Genomic DNA, 21,714 nt, shown 5'->3' with positions numbered 1-21,714 from the left:
CTTAAATTAGAGATCGATTTAAGCCGGTGTTACATGCTCATGCATTCACGCCGAGGGTGATTTTCTAACCCCCACCAATGGAGTAGCTGGCGCTGATCACACATTGATCTATGTTGGCAGCATATGCTCCTACTGAAATAATGTGAGAAGAACTCATATACTAGCTCACCACACGCTAAACCATAGAGTAGTATGATATATGTTCACCACACAGTCAGTTACAAGATCAAGCAGCGCCGTCCTTGGCGATGGGTGCTGATCCAAAATCACTTGGTGGAACTCTCACATCGTTCCCAGACGCAGATAACACGCAGTAACAATGTCCTTGGGAACGACGATGTCAGGTTTCTTCATGAGTAACCGACCGGCGCATATCACCTTATCCTGTTATCCATGGCTTTGTTAGGAGAAGCTTTCAATAACTTGTAATCATTCTCAAAGACCCCAACGTTATGCTCCAGAACCTCCAACTTCTTCGATTGAGTCCTCGACAAAGCTCGTAGGTCCTCCTTGAATGTAGAATCCTTGGAGGACAGTGATCGTGGAGCCCATCAACCAACCCCTATAAGAGAGCCAATTCACTTCTTTTCTTGTCAAGATCTATCATTGTCAAGTTGTGGCTATTTCGGAGCGTAGTCAGGTCAACAACTGTATCTTTGTACAATCCTTCCAAGTTGTCTCGAGGGTGCATAAGACTCAGTTTTCTTCCTTCTGCCGACTAACCTTTACCTCTAGCCTTTGCACTTTGTCCTGCGTATCGAAGCACTCCAAATAGCGGTCTGACAACATGGAGTAAGTGTTGGGGGCCTTCGGCTTCCGAAGGTCCTCAAAAACATGATTTAACAATGTTTCTGGAGTATAATGTGTGAACAGGTATCTTCGGACTCGAATCGGTACCACAGTGGGAGAAGCCCAAAGAATACGAAGGTTGACACAGCGCCGAAGCTGTGAGCAGGAAAGCTTCGGCGTGATAGCAGAAAAGGAAACCGACTTAAAGATGAAAAGGCTATTCAGACCTCGGTGGATTACTATAGAATTACTACCAAATGTAAAGCCCAAAAGTAAGGTCTCTCTCTCTAAATATGTTGCAAATTGACATATCAAGTCAATGTTAATATCGCAAAACTCATGCACATATTTAGGGGGAGCTACACATACACAAAAGATTTTATATCGCAAATATTTGCAACTTTTAATTATTATTTCCATTCCAGTTTGTTTTGGCATCAATCACCAAAAAGGGGGAGATTGTAAGTGCAATCAACCCCAATTAAGGGTTTTGGTGATTAATGACAAAACAAACTGAGATTCTAACAAGTTTGCTCCTAGTATGTACACAGTATTTCTACAGACAGGAGAAGCACAGATCCTACGAGAATAAAAGTATAAAGCACATCGGATTTAAAATTCCACATCATATGGCGTGCTCCAAGTGCTATGAAACAAAGGCGGTGCTAAGTTTATAATTCTTGAGTCATAGGAATCGCCGTACAATTAAGAGGGATCCGCGACGGTTAAGTAAGTTGTGAAACGAGCCAAGTTCAATTCTTTTGAAAACTCCGTTGAGATCATTTTTTCACAGATCATGAATGCTCTTGAGAAAAACAAATTTCACTTCCCTCAAAGTCCCTCCCTTTGTTCTCTTCAAAATTCTCAAAGTTTGGTTTCAGCCCCCAAAACCGGTTCAACCGGTCCTGAAACCGGTTCAACCGGTTTTGGTACTGTTCACCCTGCCACCTCTGCTCTGACCTGTCTGACAGTCAGAGCTGTCAGAAAAGTCGCAGCAGATATTTTTCTGAAACCGGTTGAGCCGAAATTTGACCCTACTCAGCCGGTTTTGAAACCGGTCCAGTGTCCGGCTGAGTAGACCAGTGGACCGGGATCCCCCTGGTAGAAACCGGTTCAACCGGTTTGAAAACCGGTTCAACCGGTTTTTACCCACTTTCTCCCAACGGCTGCCAGCTTTTGGGGGATCCTTTATATACCCCCTCACACTCTCTCTCTCATTTACTTCTGCCTCTCCCATGAATCTTTGGCTGACCAACCCTCAAACAAGAGCATTCACTTCACCTCTCACACCCGCAATCGCATCTCCTTCAATCATTTGAAGGACCCTTGGTGTGAGGTGAACTCGATCGAACTCGCTGTCAATTTCATCTCGATTCTCCCATTCTCTTGTTCTTGAGCTCGTTGCAAACTTAACCGTGTGCGGATTTGTTACTCTTGGAACCTCGTGTTCCTTGACGGTTAGAGGTTGCTTGGGAGTCTCCAAATTTGTGGACGACCCCAAGAAGTTTGTATCACCCGCTCCTTGAGCAGATTTGAGAAGAGATTGCCTTGACCTTTGTGGTCGGCTTGTGGAGGATTAGGGTTGGAAAAGACCCGGCCCTTTGTGGGTTCCTCAACGAGGAGTAGGACACCTTTGTGGTGGTTGCCGAACCTCGGGTTATATCGCGTGTTCTTGTGTGTTCTTGTTAAGCACTTCATATTCGGTGGTTGGTTCATATTATTCATTTAAGTAGTTCTTGTGTAGGACAAATCTTTAGCTATTTTCTTTACTACTTCGCATTTGTTCAATAGATTATTAAATTTAAGTTGAGTGGGTTCAAACTTGTTCAGTTGTGATTAAAATCGACTGAACCGGTTTGCACCTGTGCAACTTTAATTTAACCTATTTCGAAGTTTTTAGTGAAAATTTTCAGGTGTAGCCTATTCACCCCCCCTCTAGGCTACTTTCAATTGGTATCAGAGCTTCGTGCCTCGTTTTACGCTTAACCGCGTGAGGAAACGATCATGTCTACACAACGGGACCATGTGGATCCTCTTCTCGAGGAAATCCCCGTCACATCTTCCGGTGAGGAAGTGGACCCCAAGGTCCTCGACCTCTCCATGAAGATTGCCGAGAAAATGTTCCTCAAAATGAAAGAGGAAGATGCTAGGAAAAAGACCGAAGAAGAGGAATCAAGAAGAAAGGCCGAAGAAAGTAAAGGTAAGGGAACATTTGATTATAATGACGATCTAGTGGATCTTTTGGTGTCTAAGGTATTGAGCAAGGTAAGTCTCAACACCGAAGGATCATCTACCAAAAGCAAAGGTAATGACTTTAGCAAAGTTCAATTCGATTACTCTAGAAATTATATTCCCAACTTCTCTTCCGCCCCACTTGGAAAGTTACCAACTCTTAGTGAGTTGAACTATGATGAGTGGGCCGACAAGATGAAGTCGCATTTAATCGGTGTGCATCCTAGTCTTTGGGAGATTGTTAATGTAGGTATGTATAAGCCCGCCCAAGGAGAAGAGATGACTCCAGAAATGATGCAAGAGGTTCATCGAAATGCTCAAGCAGTGAGCATAATCAAAGGAAGTCTTTGTCCGGAAGAATACCGGAAAGTTCAAGGAAGAGAAGATGCTCGTGACATTTGGAACATTCTTAGAATGTCACATGAAGGAGATCCCAAAGCTAAAAGACATAGAGTTGAAGCTTTGGAAAGTGAGCTTACAAGATATGATTGGACAAAGGGTGAGTCGCTCCAATCACTCTTTGATCGATTGATGGTATTGGTCAACAAAATAAGAGTTCTTGGGAGTGAAGATTGGAGTGACTCCAAGGTCACAAGATTGTTCATGAGAGCTTATAAAGAGAAGGATAAAAGTCTTGCAAGGATGATAAGGGATCGTGATGATTATGAGGACATGACGCCTCATCAATTATTTGCAAAAATTCAACAACACGAGTCCGAAGAAGCCCCCATCAAGACAAGAGACTCTCATGCCTTGATCACAAATGAACAAGACAATCTCAAGAAGAGCAAAGACCACAAAGCAAAGAAAGTGGTCGAGACCTCAAGTGATGAAGATAGCTCAAGTGATGAAGACACAGCTATGTTCATCAAAACTTTCAAGAAATTTGTAAGGAAGAATGACAAGTTCCAAAGGAAAGGAAAGAAGAGGGCATGCTATGAATGTGGCCAAACCGGTCATTTCATAGCGGATTGTCCTAACAAGAAGGAACAAGAAGCCAAGAAGGAATACAAGAAGGATAAGTTTAAAAAGGGAGGCAAGACCAAGGGATACTTCAAGAAGAAGAAGTATGGACAAGCTCATATTGGTGAAGAATGGAACTCCGATGATGAGAGTTCTAGCTCCGAGGAAGAGGAAGTGGTGGCAAATGTGGCCATCCAATCTACCTCAAGCGCGCAACTCTTCACCAACCTTCAAGACGACTCCTACATTCCAACTTGCCTCATGGCAAAGGGAGATAAGGTAACTTTATTCAGTAATGATTTTTCAAATGATGATGATGATGATCAAATTGCCATGAAAAATAAAATGATTAAAGAATTTGGCTTAAATGGATACAATGTTATCACAAAATTAATGGAAAAGCTAGATAAAAGAAAGGCAACTCTTGATGCTCAAGAAGACTTGCTTATCCTTGAAAAGGAAAGAAACCTAGAGCTTCAAGAGTTGATTCACAATAAAGATATAGAAGTAATTAACTTGAAAACCTCTATTGATAACCTTGCAAATGAAAAGAATGCACTTGAATCAAGCATGTTAAGCTTGAATGTTCAAAATCAAGAACTTCAAGTGCAACTTGAAAATTGCAAGAACATCAATGCCCCCACTTTAGTATTTGAATCTAAGTCTAGCTCCAATGATAATTCCTGCAAGCATTGTGCCAAATATCATGCTTCTTGTTGTCTAACTAACCATGCAAGGAAGCATAGCCCACAGGTGAAGGTCAAAGAAATTTTGAAAAGATGCACTAGCAATGATGGGTTAAAGAAAGTTGAACCCAAGTACAAGTCCCTTAAGCACAACAATGGTAAAAGGGGGCTTGGGTTCAACTCATCCAAGGAAAACCCTAGCACAGTGCATAAGGGGTGGAGATCCCCCAAGTTCATAGAGGGAACCACTCTATATGATGCCTTGGGGAGGATCCACTCCTCAAATGACAAGTCATCTCAGGTAAAGGGTAACTTGAGTTCCACAAAGAGTAAGATGAAGGAAGTGGGATCCTCAAGTGGACAAAAATCTAATGCTCCCATTTCCCACTCATATCTTTGTGATTATATGTTGACTTGGGATTCAGGGAAATTGGTTGTGAAATATGTGGGTGCCTACACTAAACAAAAAGTCATGAAAAGAAGTGTGTGGGTACCCAAGGCTATAACTAACACTGTAGGACCCAATTCAATTTGGGTACCTAAAAGTATAGCCTAAACTTGTTTTGCAGGTCTACTCCTCTGGTGGGTCAAGTTGGGTGCTTGACAGTGGATGTACAAATCACATGACCGGGGAGAAAGACATGTTTCATACATTGCAACTAACTCAAGAAGCACAAGAAATTGTGTTTGGAGATAGTGGCAAGAGTAAGGTGATTGGTATTGGTAAAATTCCTATCTCTGTCCAACAATCACTTTCAAATGTTTTATTAGTAGATTCCTTGAGCTATAATTTGTTGTCCGTTTCACAACTTTGTGGAATGGGTTATAATTGTTTATTTTCGGATGTGGATGTGAAAATCCTTAGAAGGGAGGATTCCTCAGTTGCCTTTACCGGTCGCTTGAAGGGTAAGCTTTATCTTGTTGATTTCACAACAAGTAAAGTGACGCCTGAGACTTGTTTAGTGGCAAAATCCGACAAGGGTTGGCTATGGCATCGCCGGCTAGCCCATGTCGGTATGAGGAATTTGGCCAAACTTCAAAAGGATAATCACATCATTGGACTAACAAATGTTGTATTTGAGAAAGATAGGGTGTGTGGCGCATGCCAAGCAGGAAAGCAACATGGAGTCCCACATCAATCAAAGAATGTGGTCACAACAAAGAGGCCATTGGAGCTTCTTCACATGGACCTCTTCGGACCTGTGGCCTACATTAGCATTGGTGGTAGTAAGTATGGTTTAGTTATTGTTGATGATTTTTCTCGAATCACTTAGGTTTTCTTTTTGAGTGACAAAGGTGAAACTCAAGAAATTTTAAAGAAATTCATGAGGAGAGCTCAAAATGAATTTGAGCTCAAAATCAAGAAAGTGAGAAGCGATAATGGGACGGAATTCAAGAACACAGGTGTCGAAGAATTCTTAGGAGAAGAGGGAATCAAGCATGAGTTCTCGGTGCCTTACACTCCACAACAAAATGGTGTTGTGGAAAGAAAGAACCAGACTCTAATTGAAGCTGCAAGAACCATGTTGGATGAATACAAGACACCTGACAACTTCTGGGCAGAGGCGGTCAACACTGCCTGTCATGCAATCAACCGCCTCTATCTTCATAAGATCTACAAAAAGACTGCTTATGAGCTTCTCACTGGTAACAAACCTAAAGTTGATTATTTTAGAGTATTCGGTTGTAAATGTTTTATTCTTAACAAGAAAGTCAAGAGCTCAAAGTTTGCTCCTAGAGTGGACGAGGGTTTCTTGCTTGGTTATGCATCAAATGCGCATGGATATCGTGTTTTCAACAATTCCACCGGTCTTGTTGAAATAGCGATAGACGTGACATTTGATGAGTCTAATGGCTCGCAAGGGCATGTTTCTAATGACACTGCAGGAAATGAAAAACTACCTTGTGAGGCCATAAAGAAACTTGCCATAGGTGAGGTGAGACCTCAAGAAAGGGATGATGAAGAAGGAACCTTGTGGATGACCAATGAGGTAGTTGATATGGGTGCAAGGGTGGTGAGTGACAATGTCTCCACCCAAGCAAACCCATCAACCTCAAGTCATCCAAACCACAAAGAAAATCATCAAAGGATGCCAACAGTGGTAGAAGATGAACAAGAAAATATTGATGGTGAAGTACCTCTTGATCAAGTAACTGATGAGGAAGAGCAAATACAAAGACATCCATCAGTGCCTCATCCAAGAGTCCATCATACAATTCAAAGGGATCATCCGGTGGACAACATCCTAGGTAGCATCAGGAGAGGGGTAACGACTCGATCTCGTTTAGCTAATTTTTGTGAATTTTACTCGTTTGTTTCCTCTCTTGAGCCACTTAAGGTTGAAGAAGCATTGGGTGATCCGGATTGGATAACTGCGATGCAAGAGGAGTTGAACAACTTCACTAGGAATGAAGTCTGGTCCTTAGTCCAAAGACCCAAACAAAATGTGATTGGGACTAAATGGGTCTTTAGGAACAAGCAAGATGAAAATGGTGTTGTTACAAGAAACAAGGCAAGGTTGGTTGCCCAAGGCTATACTCAAGTGGAAGGACTTGACTTTGGTGAAACATATGCGCCGGTAGTAAGGTTAGAATCAATTAGAATATTAATTGCCTATGCTACTAGCCATGATTTCAAGCTATATCAAATGGATGTCAAGAGCGCTTTTCTAAATGGACCACTACAAGAAAGAGTATATGTGGAGCAACCACCGGGCTTCGAAGACCCAAAGAAGCCAAATCATGTTTATCTTCTTCACAAGGCACTCTACGGGCTTAAACAAGCCCCTAGAGCTTGGTATGACTGTCTTAAAGATTTTCTAATTAAAAATGGGTTTACGATAGGAAAAGCTGACTCTACTTTGTTTACTAGAAAAGTTGATAATGAATTATTTGTGTGCCAAATATATGTTGATGACATTATATTTGGTAGTACTAATGAAAAATTTTGTGAAGAGTTTAGCAAAGTAATGACGAACAGGTTTGAGATGTCTATGATGGGCGAGCTTAAATACTTCCTGGGATTTCAAGTCAAACAACTCAAGGAAGGTACCTTTCTATGCCAAACTAAATATACTCAAGATATGCTCAAGAAGTTCGGCATGGAAAAAGCAAAGCACGCCAAGACTCCAATGTCATCAAATGGACATCTCGACCTAAATGAGGAAGGTAAACCTGTAGATCAAAAATTATATAGATCAATGATAGGATCACTGCTTTACTTATGTGCATCTAGGCCTGATATAATGTTGAGTGTTTGTATGTGTGCACGTTTTCAAGCAAATCCTAAAGACTGCCATCTTGTAGCCGTTAAGAGAATTCTAAAATACTTAGTCCACACCCAAAACCTAGGATTATGGTATCCTAAAGGCTCCTTTTTCGATTTGCTTGGCTATTCTGACTCAGATTATGCCGGTTGCAAAGTAGATCGAAAAAGCACTACTGGGACTTGCCAATTCCTTGGGCGGTCCTTAGTGTCATGGAGTTCCAAGAAACAAAATTGTGTTGCACTCTCCACTGCAGAAGCTGAATACATAGCAGCTGGGGCATGTTGTGCACAGTTGCTATGGATGAAGCAAACCCTTAGAGATTTTGGTTGTGAGTTTAACAAAATTCCTCTTTTGTGTGACAATGAGAGTGCCATAAAACTTGCAAACAATCCAGTGCAACACTCTAGAACTAAACATATTGACATCAGACACCATTTCTTGAGAGACCATGAAGCCAAAGGAGATATCGAACTATTTCATGTGAGCACCGAAAATCAACTAGCCGATATCTTCACAAAACCCCTTGATGAGACTAGGTTTTGTTTTCTTAGGAGTGAGCTAAATATCTTGGATTCTCGAAACGTGACTTAATAACTAAAATTTTGATCAAATTTGATGATTGAAAATTGATTGTTTGAGCAATATGAATTGAGAAATGTCATTTTTATCTCTAAAATATCTCATGTCATATTTGCTAAGTGATATTACAGCCCTTCCGGGCATTATTTGAAATCTGGTTGAGTAAACCGGCTGAGTAGACCACTCAACCGGTTTCTTCCTGGTGGAAACCGGTTGAACCGGTATAAAAATCGGTTGAACCGGTTTTGGCCGTCGCGCCGTCAGTCCGCGCGCAGTCTGCGCTGACAGCTGCGCAGTCTGCGCTGTCAGTTTTGCAGTCTGTGCTGTCAGACTGCCAGGTTTTTCGCGCAGTCAACACTGTTTTCTGCGCGCTTTTTCTGCGCCGTTTGACCCGAAACCGGTTGAACCGGTTTTGAAACCGGTTGAACCGGTTTTCGGTTTTCTGGCGGCCGACTCCTCTCCTTTTTATACCTCTCCCTCTCTCCTCTTCCCTTCTCAGTCTTGTTTCCAGCCGCCGCCGCCGCCATTTCTGTCTTTCCTCTTTCCTCTCCAAACTCTCTCGAGCTCTCACCCTTTTGGAAGTGTGGTTGGAGATCCGTTCTTCCCGGCGTATTTCCACCATCTTCCTCCTTCTCGTTGGGAGATCTTGAACCCCATCTTCGGATCGAGGTATTGTTCTTTGTTATTTTCCTTGTACTCGATCTTACGCGTTCTTGATTATCTTATGTATCATTCGTTGGGTACATTTTAGTTTAAGAGATTGCATCACTTAGACTATCTTCATTGTGTCACAAACACTGTTTGAGATTAGCGATTTGATATTGTTTGTTGTAGTTGAACCGCTCATATGAACGGTTGAAGTGCATGATTCAATCTCTTATGCGTTTCTTCTCAAACGTGGTTGATCCTTGCTCATCATAGGTTCTATCTCTTATTTCTCATTTCTTAGAATGGTGCGTCGAAGGAACCCGTTAGTGGTAGAATCCGACTCATCGGATGAACAGGAGATCCATGGTGATACCCCTCCTCGCTCTCGATCCAAGCGAGGGCGCGGATGCGGAAATGTCATGCCGGGTACTGAGGCCTCCGGGTCTCAAAGTGCTCGCGGTCGGACTTCCCGGACTCCCTCCGGTCGGTCTCGACCTGCGACAAATCCGCAGGCATGGGAGCCTGCAAGTGATGATGACGGTGGGAAGGACGATGAAGTTGATCTTCCCCCGGCGTCGGCTCCTGTGATTCGCGGCTTGGTGCTCCACCGGGCCGAGGCTCGGTGTACTGGCAATGAGCCAGTCACGGACTTCACGGCCAGTGGAGGGTCTGCACTTCTCCAGGATCTGCGTTTCCAAAATCCGGTATTGCGTATTCGCGATGCCAGGATCGATGGAAATCGTTTCTGGACTCTTCACCATGTGGACTTCTATAATTCAGTTATTCTTCCCAAGAAGCATCAACCCATCCTTCATCAACGGTATATTAACTGGGAAGGTTGTGAAGCAATTGGGGACCCAGAGATGTCACAGGCACTGAGGGCCTGTGAAAGGAAGCAAATGAAGAACATCATGACATTCCAATATGATTGGAATGATGAAGTGATTGCACAATTTTATTCCACTCTCTGGATAAAGCTTGCTGACGAGGAGAGCCATTACAACTACCCCTATCTGAACTTCTTCATTGAAGGTAGTTGGTACAAGGTGAGCTATCGTCGATTTGCTCACATTCTTGGTTTTTCTGACGAGGATATATCTGGAGACAGGATCAAGATTCATGATTTCCGTCAGCCCACAAGAGATGAAGCCAAGGACCTTCATTTGTCTGAGTCTGGCAAGTATTGGGAGTCAACCAACATTCATAAGTATTATCGCTATATCAACTCCCTCTGCAGGATGACCCTCATTCCAAAAGGGGGAAATCAGATGAACATCCTTGGGGAGAGCAAGGTCTTGCTCTCTTTTATGAAACCAAACAGCTCAGAAAGGATTAATGTCTTTGACATGATATGGCAGGAAATTATTCATGCAGCCTGCTTTCCTTTGAAGGGGTGTCTTCATGCCCCATTCATTATGAAGATGATTGAGGTCGTGACCCAATTCAGATTTGAGAAAGGCACCCGACATCAGTCATACACTCCCTTCTGGATTGATCCCAACAATCCAGCTGGGCGTCTCAGGAAAGCTCCCTCCAGTTCTCGGGGTCCTACATCTGCTGGTCCGTCTGCCGGTGCTGGTGCTGCTGCTGCTGCTGCTGGGGCCTCGCACTCTTCCCCTGGCCGTGGATCTCCCACACCACGTGGTCGTGGTCGTGGTCGAGGTCGTGGCCGTGGGATGGGTGCCCGCCTGGCCCACGGGTTTGCGGCCTTCTTCTCCATGTGCCGAAATATTGCTGCAGATGTCCATGAAGTGGCTCGACGTCAGCGGGAGACCGACGACAACCTTCGTCGTCAAGCTTCTGCTTTGGGTACTCCCTTCGCCCCTCGCTCTCCTGATGTACCTCTTCACCCTCCTCCTCCAGATGTCAATGAGTGGTACCAGCAGGCGTATGGGGTACCTTTCTCTTCAGCCGATGACGTCGAAGAAGAAACCTATTTTGATGATCCGGAGCAGTTTGACCCACCCCCATATCGCGGGGATCCGGGTCAATCGTCCTCTTATCCTCCGCCCCAGGACCCGTCTGGCAGTGCTCCTCCTCCGGCCCAGTCTGGAGAGGAACATTTTGCCTACGACCTGGCGCAACACCTCTTTGCTCCTCATCAACCTCCTCCCCATTGGTGATCCTTGGATTGTCGCGTCTCTCTCTCTCTTTTTTTTTGGTTCTTGGTGCCAAAAAGGGGGAGAACGTTTATTATTCAGTACTTTATTTTTGTAATGAACAATTGGTCTGTAATAACTATTGGCTGCATGCATGGCTTGAAAGCCATAAACACTTGATGATGTGATGAGACGAGCTCTCATTATTGTAATAGCGGTAGAACTTTTTCATATCATATGCTATGCAATGATGAGCTTGAATGTGCTTTTACTCTTTATATTCAATTATGTTTCATATCTCATCATTTTTTGTGTATGGTGTTAATTGTTCTCTCTCTCTAAATATGTTGCAAATTGACATATCAAGTCAATGTTAATATCGCAAAACTCATGCACATATTTAGGGGGAGCTACACATACACAAAAGATTTTATATCGCAAATATTTGCAACTTTTAATTATTATTTCCATTCCAGTTTGTTTTGGCATCAATCACCAAAAAGGGGGAGATTGTAAGTGCAATCAACCCCAATTAAGGGTTTTGGTGATTAATGACAAAACAAACTGAGATTCTAACAAGTTTGCTCCTAGTATGTACACAGTATTTCTACAGACAGGAGAAGCACAGATCCTACGAGAATAAAAGTATAAAGCACAGCGGATTTAAAATTCCACATCATATGGCGTGCTCCAAGTGCTATGAAACAAAGGCGGTGCTAAGTTTATAATTCTTGAGTCATAGGAATCGCCGTACAATTAAGAGGGATCCGCGACGGTTAAGTAAGTTGTGAAACGAGCCAAGTTCAATTCTTTTGAAAACTCCGTTGAGATCATTTTTTCACATATCATGAATGCTCTTGAGAAAAACAAATTTCACTTCCCTCAAAGTCCCTCCCTTTGTTCTCTTCAAAATTCTCAAAGTTTGGTTTCAGCCCCCAAAACCGGTTCAACCGGTCCTGAAACCGGTTCAACCGGTTTTGGTACTGTTCACCCTGCCACCTCTGCTCTGACCTGTCTGACAGTCAGAGCTGTCAGAAAAGTCGCAGCAGATATTTTTCTGAAACCGGTTGAGCCGAAATTTGACCCTACTCAGCCGGTTTTGAAACCGGTCCAGTGTCCGGCTGAGTAGACCAGTGGACCGGGATCCCCCTGGTAGAAACCGGTTCAACCGGTTTGAAAACCGGTTCAACCGGTTTTTACCCACTTTCTCCCAACGGCTGCCAGCTTTTGGGGGATCCTTTATATACCCCCTCACACTCTCTCTCTCATTTACTTCTGCCTCTCCCACGAATCTTTGGCTGACCAACCCTCAAACAAGAGCATTCACTTCACCTCTCACACCCGCAATCGCATCTCCTTCAATCATTTGAAGGACCCTTGGTGTGAGGTGAACTCGATCGAACTCGTTGTCAATTTCATCTCGATTCTCCCATTCTCTTGTTCTTGAGCTCGTTGCAAACTTAACCGTGTGTGGATTTGTTACTCTTGGAACCTCGTGTTCCTTGACGGTTAGAGGTTGCTTGGGAGTCTCCAAATTTGTGGACGACCCCAAGAAGTTTGTATCACCCGCTCCTTGAGCAGATTTGAGAAGAGATTGCCTTGACCTTTGTGGTCGGCTTGTGGAGGATTAGGGTTGGAAAAGACCCGGCCCTTTGTGGGTTCCTCAACGAGGAGTAGGACACCTTTATGGTGGTTGCCGAACCTCGGGTTATATCGCGTGTTCTTGTGTGTTCTTGTTAAGCACTTCATATTCGGTGGTTGGTTCATATTATTCATTTAAGTAGTTCTTGTGTAGGACAAATCTTTAGCTATTTTCTTTACTACTTCGCATTTGTTCAATAGATTATTAAATTTAAGTTGAGTGGGTTCAAACTTGTTCAGTTGTGATTAAAATCGACTGAACCGGTTTGCACCTGTGCAACTTTAATTTAACCTATTTCGAAGTTTTTAGTGAAAATTTTCAGGTGTAGCCTATTCACCCCCCCTCTAGGCTACTTTCACGAAGGCCTCAGCACAAAGACCTTCATCAGGAGAATTTCTTCAACGAAGACGACTGGTATGAGAATTTCCACCATGGAAATTTTGCTTTTGATGATGCTTCTCCTCTGTCCGCTGAGCTGCAGGCTACACCCTGGCCTCCGTCCTACAAGCCGCCCCAGCTTCCCATATTCGACGGCCATTCAGACCCGAAGCAGTTTTTGATGAGCTACGAAGCAACAATATCTTCGTATGGTGGCAATACTGCAGTCATGGCAAAATCTTTTGTTATGGCTGTCAGGAGTGTTGCTCAAACCTGGTATTCCTCCCTTCGACCAGGAACGATCACTTCATGGCAAAAGCTGAAGGACATGTTGTTAACCAGCTTCCAAGGGTTTCAGACGAAGCCGGTCACTGCTCAAGCTCTATTCCAGTGCACCCAGGATCATGAAGAATACCTTCAGGCATATGTCCGGAGGTTCTTGCGTTTGAGGGCACATGCGCCAATAGTGCCCAATGAAATTGTCATTGAGGCCATGATCAAGGGACTTCGGCCAGGACCTTCAGCTCAGTACTTTGCTAGGAAGCCTCCTCAAACTTTGGAGAAGCTGCTCCAGAAGATGGACGAGTATATTCGGGCCGACAATGATTTTCGTCAAAGAAGGGAGGAGGCTTTCAGGTTTTCCGAAATGACCAGGGGCTTCGGAGGAAGATTTTATCCGAGGCATGTCAGGTCAATTCACAACTCTACTCAAAATGATGATAAGGGGAGTTAGCAGCAAAGGCCACAGTGCTCCTCACAGGCTTCGGGGCAACAGCAATGCTCCTTCCGGCCGCCAGCTCCAAGAGGCAGAGGCGCCAGGGGCTTCGACGGAAGATTTGGAGATCAACCAAGGAGAACATTTTGCTTGTTCTGTGGTGAAAACAAGGGCCATACCACCAGGATGTGCCATGTTACCATCCAGAAGCAAAAGGAGATAGCCGAAGCTGCAGCACAACAGGGTCAGCCGAAGCAGATCATGCACACTGCTTCGTATCATTCGCCTTATATCCCAGAATATGTAGGCAACCACCCTGCAGTTTCTGTTGCTTCGGCGAGTCAACCTCAAGCTTCCTGGCAACAGCCTCCGCCTCCACCAACGCTGCAACAAGGCCAGCAGCCAGAAGGGGCCAATATGCTCAACACCAAAGGGACTTCAGAGAACAGTCCGAAGCTCGCACAGTCAATAGCACTGTGCCAGAGTCGAAGCACATTTATTGACAAATATCCTACCTTGATAGTAGTCTTTTCCATTCAGTTTTATTTTCTGTGTAATAAAGGACACTTTTTAAATCTCATGTAATAGTTTCGTTGTCTGCCGCAAGGAAAATATATCTTCTCTACAGGCTTAAGATGTTGAAGCTTAAAGATTTCTGATAGCAAGAAGGACCTTCGAATTATTAAAAATATATTTTAAAAGGCACGACATGAATTCTTCGAAGCAACAAAAAGTCGTTCCAAGGAACGCAGAGTAAGTTTGCTGAAGTTACAAAAAGCCGTTCCAAAGAGAGCGCAGTGTAAGTTTTCTGCTCAAAAGTCGTTCCAAAGGGAATGCAGAGCTTACAGCGAAAAATAAATGCTGATACCGCCTAAGTAAAAGGTGAAGCGCAAAAAGTCAACGCGAATACCGCCGAAAGTAAAAGGCGAAGAAGCTCCTAAGGGAGGCTTACAGCGAAAAATAAACGCTGATTTCGCTGAAGTAAAAGGCGAAGAAGCTCCTAAGGGAGGCTTACAGCGAAAAGTCAACGCTGATCTAAATAGATTATGTGTTTTATTGCGGGGATGTGCGTGTATCTTCGGAATAAATACCATTTTACATAGCATAACATCATCACATCATTTCACATAGCATAAGCATCATACATCATGCTGCATATGGCACAAGAAGGGGACACAATATCGAATTTCGGAAGAATGCTTTGAAAAAGGGAAAATCGTGCTAAGTCACAAAGAGATACAATATTGATCTTCGGAGTGTAGCTTCGGAAAATATATTCACGAAGCTTGGATATTCTTCATCAGAACACTATGGATATCGTTGTGATAAATGAAAATTCTTCTTCACGAAGCATGAAAAGAAGGGAAGGTGTTTTTTTCGTCAAAGACTCAAAAACGGTACGTATGTAAAATTTCATGCATCGTAAAGAATTGAACCATAAAAAACAAGTATATTACATACAGAGTTACAAGATATTACACATATTACATTTCAGATGTTTTTACAATAAGCACCTAGTCTTCCCTAAGTACTACTTCCGCAGCTTCGTTCAGGAGTTGATTGACAACTTGATCCATGATAGCTTTAGCCATCTTTTTAATTTCATCGTCTCCTTTCGGGTGAGGGCCCGGAGACGCTTTAGTAGGATCTGAGGGATGACAGGAAACGGCTACATTGCTATTACAAATTGCGAACGAAGTTTAAAATCAAAAATTACAACACAATAAAAACCATTAGTTAATACCTATTTGCCCTTCGGGCTCTGCGCTTTTTTCAACAGCCTCTGCTACTTTTCTAGCGTCATGGATGCCTTTTTCGCTTTTTTGGATAATTTCTCGGGCCATTTCTCGACCACCATTGTCCCAGATATCGGTGAAAAATTTTCCACCAGCCATACTAGCTTCGGCTGAAGGATCTTTTGCATCTTCGAAGGACAAGGTAGCTTCGGATTGTGCTAAAATCTTTATATGTTCGCAGCCCTTTCTCTCCAAAATGGTGGCAATCCCCCTGGCACCCGAAAAAGCGCATATGTCTCCGCGGCTATTTAAAATTTCTTCAAAGGCCTCAGCTTCGTGATTAATCCATTCGATGGCACCTTCGGGGTTGCCTCTTGTAAAGTTTTCTTCGCTCGAGAATGCGCCAACGCTGGCGAAGCTAGCTTTCATTTTCTTAACACACTCCATAGATTTGTCATAGCATCTTTTCTTGTACGAACGAAGCTCTTCGACAGTTCCTTCTAAATGATTTGCCCATTGGTCGCTAAGTTCTCGCTTCGTTTCTTCAAGTATGCGTTCTTCTTTAGCTCGGGCTAACTGCTTCCGAAGATCGTCAATCTCGTGCTTTTGAGCTGCAGCTTGTGCTTTAGAGGCAGCTTCGTCCTCCTTTATTTTATCCACCAATGTAACTAGAATTTTGTCCTTTTCCAAGGCTTCGTTTCTTAGTTTGATAACCTCTGTTCGAAGGTTGTTGAAAGCAATTTCATAGCTCTCGTCTTCGGCATTCTTTTGCGCTCTCAGCGCGTTGCTTAGTATTAAACCCTATATGTAAAACAGTTAGTATAAGAATAAAAGAATAAGATTTCAAATCATAAAGTTTCCAAATGCGCAGATCTCGTACCTTCAGGCTATTATACGCAAAGCTGTCCGCAAGATCGTCCTTTGACATCGCGCAGAGGCCAGCCTCCAGCTTCGGAAACCCCATGCTTCGGGCCATTTCCCGGCAGACGAGTAATTCCTTGTTATCCGGGAGGCAGTATAGGAAATCTTCTTCATTTGTACCATTGAACACTAGTGCCCCCTTCTGATATTTCAATTCTTTGGTATAATGATTAGCTTCAAAAACTTCTTCTTCTGATAACTTTTTCCCCGAAGCATGTCGAACAATATAATCAAGGACTTTGGGGGATGCTTCAGGGGCAACAGTACCGATTTCTTCAACAAGAATTGGCTCCGTCATTTTTTCCTCCTCGGTTTCCAAGGATTTTACCTTCGTGGGCTCTGAAGGCCCAACTTCAGTCTCAGTTTGTTGCTTTGGAGCTTTAGTATCAAAGATTTCAGTTTCCGCTTCGGAAGTTTCAACAGTCTTCTTCGGAGTCGTGCTTGAGGACTTAATTGTCTCCAGTACATCTAGCACATTGACCATTCTTTTTCTCTTCGGGGTCATTGCCGGGCCCTTTTGGTTTTTTATTGTCTCAACACTTGCTGAAGGACTTAAAATTTCCAATATTTTTGTTCCTTCAGTTCTCGGTTTTTCTGCTTTCTCTGCTGAGAGTGCTTCAGCTTTTTCTTCGATCTTCGGCACTAAAGTTGGTTCTTTAATTTCGATGGCCGAAGAGGTTTCACCGGCAAACTCAGGCACTCTAGCTGGTTCAATGTAGCGTGGCCGGTGTGTGAGAACCTTTACCCTTTGTCTCTTCGGCGCTGGCTCGCTGGGAACGGCTGAAGCAGCTTTCTGTGCAGAAGTTGCGCTTCTTCTTTTTTGGCCCCACGCTGGATAGTGGTAGTCGGGGTACACGAACCCAATTGCGTCAAACACTCGGTTCAGTCTTTTCTTTTTCCGGCCTCCGAAGGCTGCTGACAATGCAGTATCTTCGGCCTTTGAATAAACACCAAGTAGTTCATCACTTAAATTTTCAATGCTTTTTAGCCAGTCATCATCTGGCTCAACGAATTTATCTCCAAACTTGAAAGCATACTTCAGCCTAATAAGTCCACCTTCGTCAGCCTCCTTTATGGTCTCTTGCGGCATTTCCCATTTTTCCGCGAGCGGCCATACTCTGAAGGCAATGTGCTCTTGGACCAAATCTCTCGTTCCAATAAAAGAGCAAATAACTCTGAAGGCTCTCTGGCATTCTTCGGCAGCTTCATTCATTTCAACCTTCGGCCTCCGTAGGCCGAAGCGTTGCCAAATAGGGCGCATAATTATACCTTTAATATCTTCTCGTGTTTTCAGGTCATTCTTCACATAAAACCATTCTGTCATCCAGTCGCCGGGCCATCTGTTCCGAAAGGTTGGCACGGACAGCTTGACCCAGACCGAGAGACGAAACTGTAGCAGCCGAAATTATTGTGATACTGCTCCTTACCCCAGGGTTTTGTCTCGTATAACAATTCGTGTATGTTGCAGAAACTTTTCGCATCAGGTTCCAGACCTTGGCTTCTCACGGCCCACACGAAGATATTCATCCTTATGATTGCTTCGGGGGTAAGTTGGTGAAGATAGATTTCAAATATTTTCAGCACCTCTACGACAAAGCTGCTCAGGGGAAATCGTAGTCCAGCTTTCAAAAAGCTTCGGAATACTACAACTTCATTTTCCTCAGGGGTCGGACAAGTCTTCTCTCCTTCGTCGACCCTCACAATGGACAAGTCCCGGAAATATCTTCCCCTCATGTTGACAAGATGATTTTCTTTGATACTTGATTTGCCGAAAACCGCATGGCTTGGTCGCCATGGGCAATCTTCGGAGTCTTCACCACCACTATCCGCATCATAACTATCGCTGTCATCAGTATCTTCAGATAAACCTTCTAAAATCTCTTTGGTGATCTTTTCTGTATTGGTTTTCGACATTGCTTCAAGAAACCCCAGGTTTTTCTCTTCAGAGAGACTCAGCTTCATCTCGATAGCAGCCTTTTTATCTTCAGACATCTTCGAAAATGCTAAAAAACTGTTTTCAAAGTCGAAGCTTAAAAACTTAAAAAGCTAAGCAAGTGTTGGTGCGCAAGAGCTAAAAATCGAGTAAGCAAGAGCAGATGGCAAGAAAGCGTACCAACTGAGCTCGTGGTATGCTCTTATTTATACGCCCAGTGCATTGAAAATTGGAAGACCCCGCTTGTCAGTGAATGTTGCTATTCTAGCAAAGGGAAGGTGTTTTTTCGGACCTTCGGCTTAAGCCTTCGTCCATGTCGCAATCTAAATTTATCACTCTAGTAAATTAATATTGCGAGGGGCTACTGTTGGGGGCCTTCGGCTTCCGAAGGTCCTCAAAAACATGATTTAACAATGTTTCTGGAGTATAATGTGTGAACAGGTATCTTCGGACTTGAATCGGTACCACAGTGGGAGAAGCCCAAAGAATACGAAGGTTGACACAGCGCCGAAGCTGTGAGCAGGAAAGCTTCAGCGTGATAGCAGAAAAGGAAACCGACTTAAAGATGAAAAGGCTATTCAGACCTCGGTGGATTACTATAGAATTACTACCAAATGTAAAGGGCATAGGTGTAATTTTACATGGGCTGTGTCCCGTGCCTATAAATAGGTGAACAGTGCCCCCGTACTGTTCACGCTGACTTGACATTTACTTTTGCGTCACGCTTGTACTTTTACCTTTTTTCGAGCCGAAGGCACATTTGTAATTTGATATCATTTCTATTTTTCTATAATAATAAGATAGAAATGAGTTGATAATTATACATAATTGTTTATGTCATCCTTTATATTACATATGATTCTTTCTTCATTATGGTATGTTGTGTTTATGAAGGTATGCCCTTCATAACCTTCGTCTGAAAATCATTATATCCCAAGGGAAATAATGCTTCGAAGGACGAAGGACTTTAACGTTTAACATTTTTTGTATTGCCTTGTTCTTAACTCATAGTATTTAAGAACAAGTCCCCAGTAAGCTGAAGTTGGTGAAGTTGTACCTCATGATTCTTTTTCTCCACGTCGAATTTTCGTTGTAGTGACCTGTTTGCTTCACGGGCACCGTGTCGAGAAACGTCGTCACTTGACGGAGCTCCGCCCATGAGCACACCGACTTATCCTCAAGATCAGAGTGTTTCTTTGAAGCAACTGCAGGATGTCGCTTAAGTCAGTAGCAGAAATCAAGCAACAAGATCAAATGCAAGGAAATTGTCACTTCGCCAAGATTTTGTGAGCAGCCTGAGAGGCCTTAAGGTCTGCCAGTTTCTTCCTGAGCATCAAAACTTCAGACTACAATGCCTTTCGCAGAGTTGATCCGACCACCTTCTTATTTCACCCTCTGCCTGCAGCAAGGACGTGGCGAACCGACTCAAGGTGTCCAGGGAGAAAACAACAAATCAGAAAACTAGTATGCGAAATGACAAGACAACATGCAAGTAAGAAGATTACAAGTAGATCAGCAAAGGAATCTGACTCTCGTGAAGCTAGCAAAAGCTGAACCTCTTTCCGAGCAGCGTAACTAACAGATTTCACATGGTCGATAGGCATGATTGCAGATGGGATCAAAGGACCAAGTTGCAGCGTGACACCCATTGGGATTTCAACGTCCTGATGAGAGGTAACGTCGACAATAGATTCATCAGTAGCACCTGACACATTGACCTCTAAAATGCTCGAGCCGCCGTGCAGACGTACTGCGGTAGACTCAGCCATTGCTTGGGCACCCTCACCCTCGGGGGCTGAGGGTAAACCAGGCAACATCAACGTTTCCTTAGCAGGCAGCACTCCCACCCTAAGTTGGCATTTCTTCAGTTGGCATTTCGCCCTGCACAAACTGATCGTCGAGCAACGGGTCTACCACTAGCCCAGCAGGCAACGAGACGATGGGAAGTTTTGCATCCCCAGAGCCCATGTTCCCCTCGCCCTCTGCCTGTGGATCACAAGGAGGGGTAGCCAATGGTCAAGGGCTCGTTGGGGGCTCACCCATCCGACACAAACTTACATCAACAACATGTACTTCTGGTAGTTGACTCAACATGTTCTCTGGAATAACTTCCTCGAAGAAAACGTCGAATGGAGACACATCCAGTCCCTGAAGTTTTACCACACCCCTAGAAGGAGCAAGATCGATCAAGTCTTCCTGAATCTTGGAATGCCTCCGGCGACGTACGAGGAAAGTTTCTTCCTCCCATTCATCCTTTTCTCCCTCTACCATGTCGTCCATACAATCCACCTGAATAGCTAGCTCCTCAATTATATCATTGCTAGTCTCAGGGTCTGTTCGGTTATCTCGGATTCAACCTCTGGAACAATTCCACTTGGAATGATAGTTTAATCTATATAGTAATTGATCATCTAGAACAGTTCCTGGTCTCGTTCCGATGTAACCGAACAGACCCTCAGTCGGCTAGTCCCAACCCACCTTCACCCCACTGCTCGCCTCAGTTCGCATCTCTACCTTGCCACGGGTGCACAGAAACACTGGTGTGCCTCCTTGTCGGCATGCGACACCTTGCTGAAAAATGACATTGGCCTGATGGGTCGTGGGACAACTGGTATGTTGTCGATCATCCCTGCTGTGGAGGACAGATATCTTCGGGTCCACTAGAAGGCGAAAGATCTTTGTATGGGGCCACAGACCAGTTACCCCGCAATGTCGTCTCCTCGTAGGCCGAGCAAAGACTACAAGTGAAATGGACCGACCCAAGAAGGCAATGGGCCCGTACCCGGACCGTCCGAAGGTTACGCGCAATCTCAAGGAACCGTCCGACTTTCCGGCGCCCGGCGCCCTCAAACATCGTGATAGACCTGGATGAAGTCGGTAGGTTTTCCTTAAGATAAGCTAAGGCGGTTCGCTATTAGTTAGGAGGTATACTGAAAGAACGTGATCATCATGTACATAGGGAGTATCCCACGGTCGTGTATATAAGGCCCAGGGGGAACCCCATCATTTTCATCTCATTAGCCCTTCTCCATTTAAGAGACGCCACTTATAACACACCACACATACCGATCCACCCTAGGAAGTAGGGTACTACACCTCTCAAAGCGGTCCGAACCTGCAGAAA

The sequence above is a fragment of the Zea mays genome, chromosome 2 (assembly GCF_902167145.1).
Source record: "Zea mays cultivar B73 chromosome 2, Zm-B73-REFERENCE-NAM-5.0, whole genome shotgun sequence".
Classification (NCBI taxonomy): domain Eukaryota; kingdom Viridiplantae; phylum Streptophyta; class Magnoliopsida; order Poales; family Poaceae; genus Zea; species Zea mays.
Note: the sequence above shows the minus strand (reverse complement) of the source record.